We start from the raw sequence: 16,665 nt of genomic DNA on the forward strand, positions 1-16,665 counted from the left end.
GACAGTCAACATTTTCCTCTGCGCCTTCCATAGCTTGGTTTCTGGTAGGTCCCCAGTCTGGACAGCAGGGAAATAGATACAGGGCTCAGGAATTTTCACAGACTGCATCTGCTGTTCATTTGAGATGCAGACAGTGTCTCCCAAAGGAGGTGCTGAATGAAAACAAGTATGATCTGTTTTTTTCTTAACCCACTCGTCAGATCTGTGCTGACACAGCAGTCATGGAAAAAGCATGGACATTGATCATCTGTCCTTACACTTCTCTTTGTCAAAAGCTGAAAATGTTCCCTTTCTATATATTTGATTAGGCCTAATTCCAGTAACTGACTGGATGGAATTCAGGTGCTTGTGTCCAAAACACGTGAACATGCTGCTCAGCTGCTGCCTGACTTCTTGGGATGAGTAAATTCCATGGGCATCTCACATTTTGTCCTGGAAGACCTAGAATAATACCTTTGCACCCACCTTCCTGAGCAGTCTGAACAATTTGGCATCTAAGTCAATTCTGAGCTCAATCAGAAGCCAGAAAATAGGTGCTTCTCTGCCTGTATTTTTGACATACTCAGCCCTGCTGGGGTTCTCAAAATACATGAAGAGAAGGTGCTGAGAGTAGGATCAATACATCATGAAGCAGTGACTCCCTTTTTTAAAAATGGTGGTGAGGTGGCCTTTGCCATACTATCCAATTAGACTGGATGAGGGTTGGGTTTTTCTTCTTTTCAAAAGCTTTTGTTCTATGATGTCTTCATCATGTGAAGCAGCAGTGCCTATTGGTCATAGTATAATTCTTGTTAGGGTTCCTCAGAAAGGCATGGAGCATACCTCCAGCATAACTGAAGGGATGTGGAAATACTTAGTGGTAAGCAATAAGGGTTATATTTTTGGCAAAGTTCTTTAATCATAATAAACACATAATATGGTGGGTAAGGAAAAAATAAACTTAAATTACCTGCTCTGATCAGAGCTCTTTCACTGCAGTGTTCCTCCAAGATTGTTACAAAGTGCAGTGAATCTTAAATATTTCCAAGAAATTGCCTTGTCCAGTCTTTCTTATTATCTGCACGTTTAAGAATCTGGAGGCAGATCATTTGAGGATAGTCATTCATAAAAATCAATACATGGTAAGAAATTCAAAGTCTTGAGGAGACACATCAAATGCTGAGTCCATTGCCGTTGGTTTGTCCAATTATAAAACATAAAAGGTTCAAAAACTTGGTAAAATAAAGAGCTTTGCTTCATCTATGGTAAAGGAGATGAAATATTAAAGTCATAAATCTATTTACCTCCATAAGGAGTGTAAACATGTAGCTGGAAGGAAGGAGGTCAGGAAATCCTGCTCTCCCCATTCATTTTCAATGTTGATGCTCTCCCCATTCATTTTCACAAATGTTTATCGGATTTGGGAGACATTGATTTGGATCTCAAAGGATAAAGTTGTGAAAGTCTTGGAGGCCCACAAGCATTTAAAGGATGTGTGCATCAGCCATATCATGGAGCCATTAATAATTAGGTAGCAGAAACTGCATCTATATCTCTTCTGGCATAACTGTGCAAAACCTCCTTCTGGTTAATGTGTAGCCTTAGGAGACAAATTGTCACATTACCTATGCAAATTTTTTACCCTTTAGTTTAAGACTTTGAGAGTAGGAAGGATTAGACCTTTTCTCCATAGTGTTATGGGAAATTTAGTCTGTTGTTGTAAATGGTATTGGAATAAAATGGATTTTTCTCAGATTCCCCAGCTGAATTCCTAGTTGCTTGTTTTCTGGTCCTTATTAGTTTGTGCCAGTCACAGTAATTTCTATTTCTTTCCTAACTTTTTGTAATGAAAGAGAGCAATTAAAGTGTCAATTACATCTTGTTGTTTTTCCCACAAATCTGCTCAAAAGACAAGAGCAGTAAAACAGTAGAGAGGCTGAGGCAGCGCATGCTTGAGTTTGAAATCACTGCCATGATTTGGCTTCTGCTGACAGTAGACAACGAATTTTGCAAATTCGGAGTGTAAAGGGACAAAGTTACAGTGAAGAGCCTTTGTTTTTGTACTCTGTGGTCCTCAGGCCTGAAGATTATCTTGTCCGATTTCAAGTAGGACAGGTCAGAGAGGGAAATATTATAGCTGCCCCTGGTCCAAAGCCCTTTTAAGGCAAGGAGGAGAGTATAGAGTTTAAGAAAACTCAGCTAAGGAATAGTGAAGAAAGGAAGGTTGTTCAAATGCTGCATGCTAAGTGTCATGCCAAGATTTTCAAAGTCCTTAGGAGTTGTTAATGCATAACTTACTAAATAACTGTATGCACCTAAATCACTTCACGAGTCTTTCCTTAGGAAAATTTTTGAACTACTTCTGCAATTTCTTGTTGAAGATAGATATTAACTTTACATTAACTCACGCTTTAAAATTGTCCATTTTTTAAAATATATAAACTTCACAATCTCATTAAATATAGCTTCTATCCCTAAATTCAAAATGACATGTTTTTTAAGTATAGGTAAGTTTGAGTGTTTCCTTTTCTGTTGTCCTTCCAAAACAGCTGATCAGACAAATGGGGAGGTGAAAGTACAGGTCAAGTCAGGTTGACAGGAGAGGTCAGAAGTCTGTGGTTTTATCCAAATTAGAGATGATGCACTGATGATCTGTAAAATTTTCCACGACCAAATAGTGCCACTAATCACGGATTTTCTCAGAATTTGCTTTATCTACTATTCTAAAATGTGCACAGGTTGGTTTATATTTACCTCATGCTAGGTCTTTTTTGGTGTGTGTAGGTTTTTTGATTTTTGTTTGTTTGGTTTTTTTTGCTGTTCCATATTTTCATAAACTTGTCTATTTAAAGATTGTCATATGTGGAACAGTCACACTACTCACTGCTATGCTTGCTTTCTCTATGGAGGTCTTGCCTTGAAATGTGTACAAATTTAACTGTTTTGTTTGGGGAACTGTAATCAAAAGAGAACCTGGGGTGTTATCCAAAGCACAATTTTAACTGTCAAATTTTGCTCCATAAATGGCAATTTACTCTTGGAAGAAGACTAGTGATTCTGTATTCCAATAAAATCATATGAGCAAGAGGCAAGTAACTTGCTTCTCTGCAATAATAATTTATAAATGCAGAACGATTTTTGCATCTAGGTTTCCAGTCTAGTCTGACTAATCCATTAAAATATATTTTAGTAGGAGATTATATCTCTCCTGGAGTTAGGAAGTATCTGAATATCATGAAATAGTTCTGATGGCTGAAAACCTAATCTGAATTTGTTTTGTTATTTTATCCTTTAAACTAATATACTTTTTAAAATGAATTTTAATTTGTTCTACTAGAGTGGTACAGAAGAACCCTGAAGTCTTAAAATAAATATCAGAAAAGAACATGTTGGATTCAAGAAACAAAATTATCCAGAAACTTTTAATAAAGGTTTTTTCTTTTAAATTCTAGTCATCTTTTTCATAAATATGTCTTAAGTGGAGTATAAATATGTGAATGAATGCAGAGTTTTTGATTTCACAGCATTCCAAAGGTTCCAAAATTAGGACCAAAATTAGGAGAAAGTTTTTAGCTAATTCTTAATTCAGGCTTTAATGCTGCAGTTTGTTTTTGGCCTAGCTGAAAGACTGGGACTCTGATATCTCAGAACTGCTAGCCTAATCTGCAATGTTATGACAGCTGCTATATGAAGCATATCCACATTCATAAATCATTTCATGAATGTCATTGCCGTTTTAAATAAAGAAACCAAGTTAGCTGTCTTTTATGGTTACTTAAGGTAAAGTGGGACATACTGTCAGATTCCCGTTCAGACTTAAGTTTTGCTATATGGTAAATGTCTAACTGTGAACAAAAAATATACAAGAAGCAAGCAGTCAAACTTTTTGTAAGTTACGGCAATTGCAAAGAAACAGAAATCAGCAAGACTTTCATTCAAGAGATCTTATGCAGAAATGACTAATCACTAATTAATGATTACTTTAAAAAGAATCTACTAATAAATATGATGTATGAAGAATATAAAGCAAGGCACCGTCTTCTTGATAGAAGGTGAGGAGGATAGAACAGGAGCTATGCAGCACAAAATGAAGGCATTTTCCACTGTGATTCTTTGCCCTCTTCAGAACTAGAAATTATCTAAAATATTTTCAGATCTTTCTAAAACAGCTTATTATTTTCCAGTCTAAGTTCTGAAAAACCGACACTTACGGTTTCCTTGGTAATTGAAAGCATGAGTACAAAGTACTACTTTTCTTTTAGCATGATAACAGAAAAGATGTTGGTACGTCAAAGGATGTAGCTGTTGCACCATATTTGTTCAATTGGCTGACCTTCTTTTGGTCCTATGCACCCACTTAAACCTTAAGGATTTACCTACCGTGCAAAAGATTTTATTTACCTTTTTCAGCACATGTCTGTATTTGTTCTAAGCCAGCATTTGACCCTCTGACATTGATGCGCACCAGGCAAATGTAGCCAGAATATTGTGGCAAAGAATTATTTACTTTGAGTCACGCCAGTGAAAATGTTGCTTTGGAGTATCTGTAGAGGCTTTTGAATATCACACTGCTGTGAAACAAGACTCCACACTTTGCTTTCATGAAATAACATGCCACAATTACTCTGTGAAATATATAAAAACTATCTTAACTTTCACTTTCTCTTAGGCTCAGAGACTAAAATTCTAGGGCACTTTTGGATGCAAATTCAACTCTCTTAGAATTTCCCTATTTGAACAAATTCAGTAAACATCCTCAGAAACTCATTAGGTCTAGAAGCAATGGATATGCTTTATAACTGAAAATAGAAAATTCTTTCAAAAATACTTTAGTAAAAGGATTGAAGTTTCTTTACAAATTTGGCCAAATACTGAAAGACTGGCAGAGGTAAGGAATTTTCTTGCTAATGATTGGTGGAAAGACAAAAGCGGCCAAACTGGGCAAAAATAGGTTTGCCTCTGGCGGACTTTCTCTGCTTAGGTGGGGCACTTATTGAGTATATACAAGACATCCTGTAAAAATGGTGATAAGAAGTATGTGGTAGAAGTATATTTTATTCTCAGGAGCTCAGTGGAAATTCTTATGTTAAGATATATCTGTATCTGGGTGTGAGTCCTGAGCTTAAACCATAGAAGGCTGGTGGCCATAGGCCTGGGACAACTATAAGGTCAAACTTGATTGCAAGTATAGGTATAGGTACAGCCTAGATGACTAAAATGAACTTATTATTGAAAGATATGCAGAAGTGCAATACCAACACCCATTTCCTCAACTCTTCCAATTCAAGAAGAAGCTTACAAGACCTTCTTAAGAAAAAAAGATTTTTTTCTTCTTTTTCAAATTTCTAAATGTTATTTCCAGATAATGAATGTGACCCTTCCTTATGTTTCAGAGCCTGAAATTGCTAATTTTTCAGTTTACACCACACAATTAAAAATAATATGTGTTGTTCCTAATTCCATGCCTGTTAAACAAGTCCTTTGATGTCTTCAGTATACATACTGAAAATAAATGCCATTTAGAGGAAGGTCTTGCTTTGCATATGTGGGCTTCATTTTGAGCTTGAGCTCTGAAGCAATATTTAACGGGTAGGTATGACAAAAGCAGCAAACATCTGTAAAATCAGAAATGAATTACCAAGCTTGTGGATACATAATGAGATCCAGTCCACTGATTTAGTTTCACACATTTTTGATGCAAGGCCAGTTTCAGAAACCTTAGCTGGCACAAGCTGACTTCATCGTGAAGTCTCACTGAAATAGCAATGACTACTTAGGGACTTAAGTGCCATTCAGTGTGAATAAAGCTATCAGATTTTAAGGTGTGAGTTGGGAAAATGCAGTGTGGAAGGATCAAATAAATCTGTCAGAGAGAACTGTATTTGGCTCAGTAAAGGTGCTTAAAGTAAGAACAACTTTTTCTGCTAACTAAAGCTGAGTTTTCAAGAGCAGGGTTACTGAAGAAAAGATAGTTGGAATCCTCTTTCTTCATTATTTTCATAGTAAGAGTTATATGTCTTTAGATTTAAAAAATTTAGCCATGAAACATAGCTTTTCCTCTCAGATTCAAGGAGAAAGCCCTTTCCATCAAGTGTTTTCAAGTGCCTTCTTCCCCTCCGCTTCCAAAGAGCTGTTTTTGCAATTGTATGACAAAGGAGCAAGTCAAAAAAAAAAGGTCATCTAAATATTGTAAAAAAGTATGACTCACATGAGCTGAGAATTAACATTTGCATTTTATTTCCAGGTCACAGGCTTGGTGAGGGTGAGGACGGCTAAGAATAATCATTAGGGTTAAGCATTTTATTTGTTGCTTGAATGCAGTCATTCCACAAATCTGAGTTGCAAATCAGTCTACCTCTCCATGTCCGCTCCCACTTGTTTGAGCCAAGTTAGAGTGTAAGATGACTCAGAAACAAGACTGGTTTCAGAGAAGGTACACGATTTAAATATAAGCAGGTAGAACTTAATTCACATAGTCAATCAGGAAGGATAGTTCTGTGCTGGCCATAATAAAGATGTGAAGTATGAGATCATATAGCTACATCCTGTGCTCTGTACAGATTGGCCTGCTGTAAGTGTCACCACACAGCATTTTGGGGAGGAAATGGCTGCAGAAGCTGACATAGAGCCATTGTTCTCGTGTTTTCCTTCAGGCATTACAGAGGCAATGAAAAGGGACTGTCCTGGCCCTGCCCTGTCATCTGCGTGGTTCCCAGTTTGGAGGAGGCGAAAGTTGAGGACCATACTCAGAGTTCAGCACCCACACAGCCTTTGTGCTGATCAGCAGGATGCCTGGGCACTCAGAGACACTGGGAAGACCACAATCACATGCCAACTGTGTTAGTTCATTGGTGGTGCCAGTTCGCTGGGTCATTAGTCTAAGCTATGAATACAGTGATCTCCACCGTCTTGCTTTCTTCACACTCTCAACTTCTTAACTTCTCATTATCGGTGTAAATCAGTCACCCTGAGCTGTACCACGGATTCCTTAATTATTAGTTCTTATGCGTGATTTGTGCAATATTCTTTTTTGCCACTCAAACCCTGTGTTAAATTTCAAGTTCAAAATCTTTTGTTCTCCTACTCTGCACAACTTTGATTTCCCCATGTGTAGAGTTGCCGACTTTGTATAAAAACAAGAGGTAATGTTTTTCTAGAACATCCTCCATATCTTTCACGTGCTGCAGATGCTCCTTGGTTTCATTCAGAGGATCTCCAAAAATATCACCCAGGAAACTTCTCTTTAAATTTTGATTACTTCATTAGTGATATTTAATAGTTACCTCATTATCCTAAAAGCTACATTGCAGCTCTCTGCCTTAGTATGTGATTGGCTTTATTCAGCCATCGGGAAGCCTGTGGTCTGGAACTGGAAGCTGCTGGCCACAGCAGTGTATTGGAATTGTTGCTGAACCAGTACATTGCATCACTATGTGTTGGTCTTTTGCTGTGTTCTTGGTCTTGGTTCCAGGGCTCTGTGACCTGTCAATTTTTTCTGTCATTCTGTGGTAGTGGTGGGAGGCAGGGGAGGCCAAAGTTGGGTTCTGAGTCTTCGGTGGTTCTTGTGGCCAAAACTCTGCTGCTTTGTACAGATTTTCAGAAGAAGCAGTAAGGACTGATTAAAAGGAGGTATGTTCCAGATCAGCACTTAATACCTACTTTACAAAAATTATCTGAATGCACACCCAGACTCCATATGACCCGTCACCCTTCATAATGTATGTACTTTACCACACGTGGTACTCTGCTAGGCTCAGGAGTAAATCCATTTCAGGATAACATTTATTGCCTTTTTAAAAGAGTGTCCGATTAATGGCAAAACCGTGAATAAACCATTTTTGTTTTCTTTTCTATCTTATTTATTAACACTACTGCCAAAAGCATTTCTCCAGTCTTGACACGACTGATGAGATAGACTGAAGAAGGAAGATTTTGAACAACCACAGCGAAAACTTTCTAACAAGCAAGGCAAGGACTGAAAAAGCATTCCTCATTCACCAGGAGAAAGTGAATGACAAGAATTCAAGATGCTGTAGACTTCAGTGCCAGAAAAATGAAGAAATGCTGAAGTTGCTGATCAGAAACATAAAAGGAGGAGAAATAAGACATGCCATTCTGGTTCCTGTTTTAATCAACTTTTTATCTTCTATATTTTATCTAAAAGTACAAACCATTAGGCATTAGCCCATGGCCAAAATGGGCTCTAGTTTGTTACATAGTGGAGACTGTTTTCCTGTTCTCAATAGTGAACTTTTAAATGTACCATATCAAAAGAAAGCTAATAGTTTTTGTTTTCTGAAATATTTGTGTGTGTGTGTGTGTGTGTGTGTGTGTGTTGGTGGCTAGATGGCATGCTCAAGGTGTTTACTTTCTCTTCTGTTATAATTTGTTATTTGCATTGTGGTTTAAAGAGTGTAGTATTGTAGTACTGTACAAGGCACAGGGAGTGCTCTTCAGGGATACCCATGGCAACTGATTGGCTGAAAGCAAAAAGGGAATTGTTTTCTGTCTGGCTTGAGATCAGTCAGCGTTTTATGGATCAAATCCAGCATTACTGGATTTGTAAATCTGGTTTGTCTGCTGTATCCTGCAAAGCTTTTGAAAAGATGGGGAAAGGTTAAGAGCAAAACCTGGTCTCTAGAGGACAGCCATATTCAAACTCTTCTTCGTACCTTTTTCATGTCTTATTCTGATAGGCATGCTCTGAACCTTCTAGTGAGGAACAAGGAGCATAAGAGATGTCATTTTGGCTTAGGAGACACTCATAGTCAGCTTTTTGCAAGAAGACCTGGTCAGGTGAGTGCACTGGTGGCATCTGGGACTATGATTTTGAGCCTAAAATCTCCATGAAGGGTCACAAAGCTTCCAAAGCAATGATGCTGTTTCTTGGGAAATAATGGGTCAAACCAACAAAGTAGGATGGGGAAAAGCAGATGAATGAATTCATCATGGTTCATTCATGTTCATCATTACTTAACTTGTCTCCTAACCAGATTTTGATCTAGTGAAGACCATATCTTCTGGAGAAGAGGTTAATATTATGTTTCTATAGCACTTACAATCCAGTCCTGGATGCTATAGAGCAGCTTTTACCTCTTGCTTCTCCATGACTGAAATGTAAAAGTTTATATTTAAAATCCCTGCCTCTCAATAGCTGCAAAGAGTGCTGCACCGAACTCTAAGCAGGAGCTACAGAAGTTAGCAGAGTAATAACCAAAATAGTGTAACATATTAATTACAGTATATATTTTAAATATAATCAGATTTGTCTCCCATTCTGAGTGGAGGTTTCTGAATATCTTAAGATATTACTCCAAGCCTAAAGAAAATCTGCAGGAAAAAAGGGAATGGGAACAACCTCTGTCTTCAAACTAATTTCAATGCATTAAACAAATTGCCTCTGGGAGAGGGATTGTTATATACCCTGAAGCTCAAATGACTGAGTTCTTTCACTCAAATGACATTTCAAATCATGCTAAAATGATACAAAGCATGGTCACTGCAAGTCACCTCTCTCATAGGTGACATAAATAACTACATTAAACAGAAATATTTTGTCTAGACTTATTTGTCTGCTTCCAGCCCTCCTGACCTCTTAAAAATCTTATTAAACACTTAATTAAATTCACTTAGACTAATTGCTGTCTCCAAAACAGTAAAGAATGTCTGTGGCAGATAAAAGAGAAGATACTAGCTTTTCTTCATCTTTTTTCCTTTTCTTATTGTGATTTTCCAGCTTCCTAAACAAAAAATCTCTTTCTGATTTCTACTGTTTTAATTCTCAGCAAAAAGGGGCCTGAAATGACATATGGTACTTAATTTTTCTTCAAAATGTATTTCTTTATTCCATGTGGAATATAATTCCATCCATCAAGATTTCAAAACTAAAACTTACCATTTCTTACATAAGAAAGCCCGTCATGTATTAGCACAATTGATTATCATGTCTTGAAGGGATTATTGTTAATTCTCTCTGAGTTAGCTTTGACCTTTAATAATAAAGCAATATATTCAAATATTTTTGCAATTTTGCACAGGGACAGCCAGGAAACCGTGTTGTATTTTTTCAGTCAGAAGGATTTCTGCCAGGCTACCTGATGGGAAACAAAGAAAGACCAGGAGCTCTGGCTCCAGGCTGTTCTGTGGTGCAGATCGCTTTAGAGCCAGGGATGTGGTTTTTCCTAAGTCTCAGCATCAGGCATCTTTGGAGCCTGGAGACCTCCTGGAGCGATAAACTCTTTGGAGGCTGGATTTACTAGAGCCTTGCGTCTCAGGCTGGTGGTAGGGAGACGAAGAGGTCAGCCAAGTCTTGCTCTCTAGTTCCGTGTTGGCCAGAGAGGGAGCACCTGGGGTGTGTAATTCAGCAGAGCTAAGCCTCATAGGCCTAGAAAGGCCTAATCAAGGCCAGAGTGTGGAACCTGAAGACAGACAAAATAATGTTAGGACTACAGTATCATCCTATTACAGGCTTAGGAGATTTCTAGTCCGAACTCCCACTCAAAGACTCTGAGGTCACCTCTGAGGTCAGACTACGATGCTCAGGGCTTTATCCAGTTAGGTCTTGAAAACCTGCAAGGATGGAGGCTGCACAACCTTCCTAGGCAACCTGCTCCACTGCTTTACTGTCCTCACAGGGAATAAGTATTTCCTTACAAGAGGTAGGAACGTTAAATGGCAGACACATTTTTGTCACTGATGACTACTGGGGTAGATCCGCCACTAGGAAGTGTTGGACTCCTTGTCCTTTGGTACCTTCAGGACTAGATGATTTTCTGGAAAATATGCTTTTATTGAAGATAAGTTGTTATTTTCTGTATATCCAGCAGTTCCTTGTGGCCGTAATTTAAGAAGCACATGAAGAGATACACTATTGCCTACTGGGAAGATGAGGCGAATGACTGTTTTAATAGTAAAGGAATTTTGTTTTTCTTTGCATTTTTCTTCAAAATGCCTTTTAAGTTAAATTGCTAAAATTATCTTATAGCAATGGAGTTTACATGAACTAAAAACTTAGTGTGAAGAACTGTTGCTTTCTCTAATCTTTTCATGGCTTTTGAACTTCAATACTTCTGAGACATTCCTATGCCATTTAATAAGTAGAAGACTTAGAAAAGAACAAGAATATTCTCAGAAGCAGAGGAATAACCTAGTTTATGCTTATACAAAGCCATTTCTTAAAAAAAGAAGACTACTGTCTTTCATGTGATAGTGAAGCAGGTGGTTCCCTGCCCCAGAAAGCCCAACAGTGTTCAAAAACTTGAGTTGCTGAGTACACATCACAAATAAATTGGTTGTTAGGCTAGAGTTGCATACTGAGTCACAGAACAGCAGCCCTATACTGGCAGAGACGAGGCATGTAGAGGCACACAGGTGGTTTTAGGCTTCTCTAATATTTTCCCTCTGTGCTGCTACTATAGCATGGAATACGCTAGGAAAAAGGGGCTATCCTTGGGACACACCTTTGTCATGCTGATGTCCTGATGTATCTTAGGCCCTTTTGTACCTCTTGTTACCCTCGGGTTACTGAGAGGTTCCATCCCTGAAGAAAAAAGGCAGAAAGACCAGAGAAATGCAATACTGAAGTTTGTTATACTATTCCATGTTGAACCCCAAAACCAGGAATGCAGTGGCATATAACTGAGTAAACTCACTTTCCTAAAATTCAGAGGTGGACATTGAAAATGTGTAAATTTCAGATGAACCAATTAGAAATGGTCAATCTTTGCTTACCTGCTTTTTCCAGTGACCGCAATTCTTACTTGAGAGATTCCATCCAAAGTTGACTATTTGTCACTCGGCTTTAGAGAAAATGGAAATAGGTGGGTGGATACATATGGTACAAAATTTACGCCAAGCCGTACTGAAAGAATCTTCTACCAGTTTTTCTTCACTTTGAAAATCTCCAAGATATAGGGTTAGAAATGGGAGAGCAAAACATTTTATTTACTTATACCTGTATGCCCTAGATCAAAAGCATGAGAAGAGGATGGTGCACACGCTCTAAAAAGGCATGGCAAAAAGAGCTTTGTCTTTCAACAAGACTGAAAGTTATCAAGTGATTGCTTTACTGTTGCATTGACATTGCAGTTCAGCGCATGTGTTCATGCATTTTCAGGAGCAACTTAATTGATCTTAATGGTTATATAGAGAAAAGTAGGGCTGTAGGAGAGTAACATGACATACTAATACTTTCTCCTAGCCTCATCCAGTTTTGTGTGCTATTCCTATTTGTCATGAACCAAGGTTATGAGTCTGCTAGGGCAAGACTTGCTCTTTTGACTTCATGTGGCCACAGTATGTAGCATCATGGGGGTTTCTATATCTGATATGGATTTCCAGAAACTCATGAGCATGAGGAAAATCTATTTCTGTGTGATTAAAAAAAAGTGGAGTGGTTGTTAGCGACAAGTGACTCCCAAAAATTTTAGTTCAGCTGGCAAAAGTATTCAGGATCTGAGGTATAATTGTGATCTAATTCTCTGTTGCTGATAGCACACTGCTCCCACTTTTGAGTGCTACAGAGTTATATTCTCAGAGTTTGTCTGAAATGCAGATGCAGGCTAATTCTACAATATAAAGAGATTTGACTTGCATGAAAATTTAGGAAAAAGGAATCTTGTGGTAATGCCTGCACAATTATAAAAAGCCTTTTTCTGGAAAAACAAACAAGAAACAAAAAAAGCTTGAATCTGACTCCTAGTCAAGAATTCTTTTCATAAAAAGAACTGAATGGGTGCTAGGGTGGAGATAAAAATACAGATAAAGAGAAAACAAATAATTATTCACAGCAGAACAGAGAGATATGGATCTATTCAGCATGTGCCTGTGTGGGCAGCTACAACTTGGCAACTGCAATGATGATGCTTCCGCTACTGGAAGTCTACACAGAAGCTCCATAGCCCTTCTCCCCATCCCACACATTTCTGGCTGTGCTGTCACTGAGGTCCTCATGGTTCCCTCCTACTTCCCTAGTCAATTAGCAGATGGGCAATACTTTGCGCCATGCCATGTTGGCTGTTGACAACAACCACACACATGAAGACGCGCGGTTGGTAGCAAAAGTGGACAAAACTCTGAGAATTTTGATATTTCCTAGGAAGAGCTAGGCTATAAGTAAGGCTCATCATGAAACAGGAAAACAGCTATTTTACCTGATTTCTTAGCTAATGGTAGCTACGGACCTTGAAAGTAGATTACTACTTACTTTTTGCTCTGTTCTCATTGATTCTTTAATGAAGATCACACTAATCATATTTTTCTTCTGCTGAAGAATACTTTTCTTTCTTAAAACTGTAAAGCATCTTCAGACACTTCATAAATTTTAATAATCTTTGAAAATATTTTTCATCAACATTTTCAGTAGTGAATTTTGACTCTGTTGAAAAACAAAGCACATATGCACATATGTTCCACTGAGATTGCCATTGTACTTAAAAACACATTCATTTCATTGCAGTGAAATGAATTTAGTTTGGGCTTGCCAAAACTTAATCTTTAGTTTAAGTAAACACTGAAGGTAATAATTCTGAATAGGAAACATCCTGGGGGGAAAAGTTGTCTCTAAATGTTTTCTTTTTAACGATCATTTTTGATGAATATGTTTTCACATGAAGTGCTCTTTGAAATCCCTGCTACAGACAAGGCTACAGCTATGTCAGTGTGAGCAGACACAGCCAGTCATGGGTTTGGCTTCCACATGCTCCAAGACAGCCAGGTAGCTTTGGCACTAAAACTGAACAGGGGGTTTGCAAGACTGAGCTGAAGGCTCCGATCTTGCACACACAGCCATCTGTGTGGCTCTTGCACAGCCATGAAGATTCAGGTGTTCAGTGTGTTTGTGCACAGAGAATCTACCACTAAACAAAAATGGTGTAGAGCCACGGGAGCACAAGGTGGCCCAGTACCCGAGGGCTGTGTGATGTGTTGAAGAGGACGTCAGTAGCTGTGTCCAAAAATCTACTGACAAACAAATATGCATTATTTTCAATGAGCAGTAATAGTTTCCATGATCTTTGTCAAAGTATCTACTGTAGCAAGGCAGCACAGTTTTCTGGCAACATACACAAATTCGCGACCTAATGCTGATCTGTTAGGAGAGTTGGAAAACTGTTAAGGACTATTTTACTGTGTCTTTTGTAGTCATGTTAGATTATAGTTGGATTTTGAAGATTAACTAGAGCGAACAGTTATGATATATTTTAAACAAGGCTGTAAAATTTTAGTGCTCCTTGATATGACTCAAACAACTAGAACCTATAGGAAGAAGTTTTTAATCTTTTAGCCAGAAATAAAATACGTCACTGGAGAACATGAAGTTTATATCCTTGTGGCTGCTGGGTTAAGTGAGATAATTCAATTTATTTTACGATCTTGATCTAAATTTTCTGGGTGATAAATTGGCTAAAAAATTTTTATTTTATGTTAGCTTTGGGTGAGGCTGTGGAAGACACATGCTGGTGAACTCCTCCCACATGATTTTGAAATATAAACAAAATCAAAAACAAAGGACAATAAGGAGCTACATATTCGTGTTAGAGTTCAAATCCATTTTCCAAGTGATGTGGATTCAAGCTTGTTCTTTGTCTGAGAGAGAATTCATGAGAAATGAAAGTACTTTATCTATATAAATAGATATATTTGGTCAGCTTTTCTATTTTGTCAGCTGACTTCTGGGCTTTTGAAAAGATCTGAGTCAGAGTGAATGCATGTATCTCAGTGAGAAACGCGCATCCTTCAATAAAACTCTTCCAAGTTGCAAGCTTGGTTCAGCCTTTCTAGAAAGTGAAGCAGCAGTCACTATTAATCTGGGAGGTTAGGCTTCAGTGATGCAACATTTCTTTGGGGATGGAAGATTTGGAGGTTCATATGCAAGAAGTTACCATTCATGCTAGTTCTGTTCACAGCTGTGCATGACAGCTCACTCTTGTTATTTTGCCCTAGGTAGCAGCTGAGTTCAGGGCTACAGAGACTCAGGGCTCTGGTCTGGTAGACACTATGCCAATGAACAGCAGAAAGGCTGTTCCTGTGTCAAGGAACTTACGCCATGCGTGTGCCATGGAGAAGCGGCTTTCAGCCTCATGGGACCAATATTCCTACACTCCCTTGTTTTTCTATGCAAGCTGAATTTAGGGACTTAAAAGGGATTTTCATTCAGACATTTTGACTACCCTTTGTAGAAGTCTACCTCTCTCTGTTAGCTCTGGAAGAAGATTTGCTTCAGGAACTGGAGTTAACCTCGAAGAACACTCATGTATATATCCAATCCAGTGGAGAAAAGAAGGAATTTTCAGGAAGGTAGGAGACAGGAAATGGTTCCAGATGGAAGCTATCATCCTAGGTACCAGGCATACCACTGCATGTGAATCCCTCACAACTTTCCATTCCTGTACCACACTGTTATTACAGCACAGAAGGGCCTTTCTTTTCTCTTATCTATGCAGAAAGATTGGGATTTAGTGAAATCACCTTTTGCCTTTGTCATACTGCAACTTTTAATTTGCAAAGTGTTGATTTCATCATAACTTTGATGAAGAAGACATGAATCTATGACTTTTTAATAGTAAAAATGTTTTTAAAAGATGTTGAGTAACTTGAGATCTTTATATTGTTTTTTTCACTCTTCCCATGTTCGAGGGGTAGCTGGGTTCCAGAAGTTACTGGATATTAGGACTTTCAGCATGGGATTCGTGTTAATCAACTTTAGACATCTATGCTGCCTTTGAATGTAAGTGATATAATCATCTAGACACCTTTAACAGCCATTAAAAGATGAATCAGTACTTCTAGGATGCAGTGCATCTAATCTTAGCATAGACATCCAGTATAGATGAGCTGAGTGATCCTCCAGACGTGCCCATTTCTCTCCAGTAAGTATAACATGAATTTAGACACTTAACTTCAAGGTCTTGAGTTAGGTAATATAAATTCCACCCAAAAGTTATGGGGTTCTCTTTTAAATTCAGCATATCTTACTACAGAGGATGCTAATAATACTCCCTTCACTACCATAATTCTGCCACTTTGGAAGATGTAAAGTATTTAATAGAGAAAGTAGCTACGATTTACGGCCTAAATGGCATCAATGGCATCCAAGTGGCTTTCACGTTACAGGGAAAAAATATATGAAGAATGTTCCTGAAAGAGGGAAAGGGAACTAAAGTATCTGTTCAGTTAAATAAAAAGTTGACAGTGTGCCAAGGAATGAAGTAGCGAAGACTCAAAAATTAGTAGAGAAGAAATACTATTGCTCCTGAAATCTATTCATCAGAAGTGTTTGCATTCGTGGGTCAAGTGACTGTGTGACCAAACTGCTGTGACTGTGTTGAGAAATGAAGCAGATAAGTAACCAAATGCATTACTTTGCACAATGTCTGTAGCCTGATTTTCAAAGGAAACCCCACTTTCATGGGAAGGCTGCCCATCCTCCCCGCCTCAGTAACATTTGAACCTGTACACCCAAATCTCTAGGGAATGGGCTGTGGTGCCAAAGCCTCTCCACTGCTGCTGACGCCCTGCAGATCCTCCCCTTTCCTGTGTGAGCCACGGTGTGCTGCCAGGCTGGGACACTGCATCAAGGCGGGAGCTGGCGATGCCGAGATGGGACTCCCCAGGAACTGGCTAGCTGGGCTCAAAGGGGAGCATGCTTCACACTTGGTGGGGGAGACTTCACTAAGGTGTGTACTATAA

The 16,665-nt window shown here is 38.5% G+C and overlaps 1 long non-coding RNA gene across 1 annotated transcript in view; it reads left to right on the top strand.

Annotated features, from left to right (window-relative positions):
- Window positions 1-8,595: 8,595 nt before the first annotated feature.
- Window positions 8,596-16,665, top strand: part of LOC104147924 (uncharacterized) — a 48,079-nt gene continuing 40,009 nt past the window's right edge. The window contains exon 1 of the long non-coding RNA XR_694997.2: window positions 8,596-8,775. This is a non-coding gene — a long non-coding RNA (uncharacterized lncRNA). The remainder of the gene's footprint in view (window positions 8,776-16,665) is intronic.

This window comes from Struthio camelus, chromosome 1 (assembly GCF_040807025.1).
Source record: "Struthio camelus isolate bStrCam1 chromosome 1, bStrCam1.hap1, whole genome shotgun sequence".
In the NCBI taxonomy this organism is placed as follows: domain Eukaryota; kingdom Metazoa; phylum Chordata; class Aves; order Struthioniformes; family Struthionidae; genus Struthio; species Struthio camelus.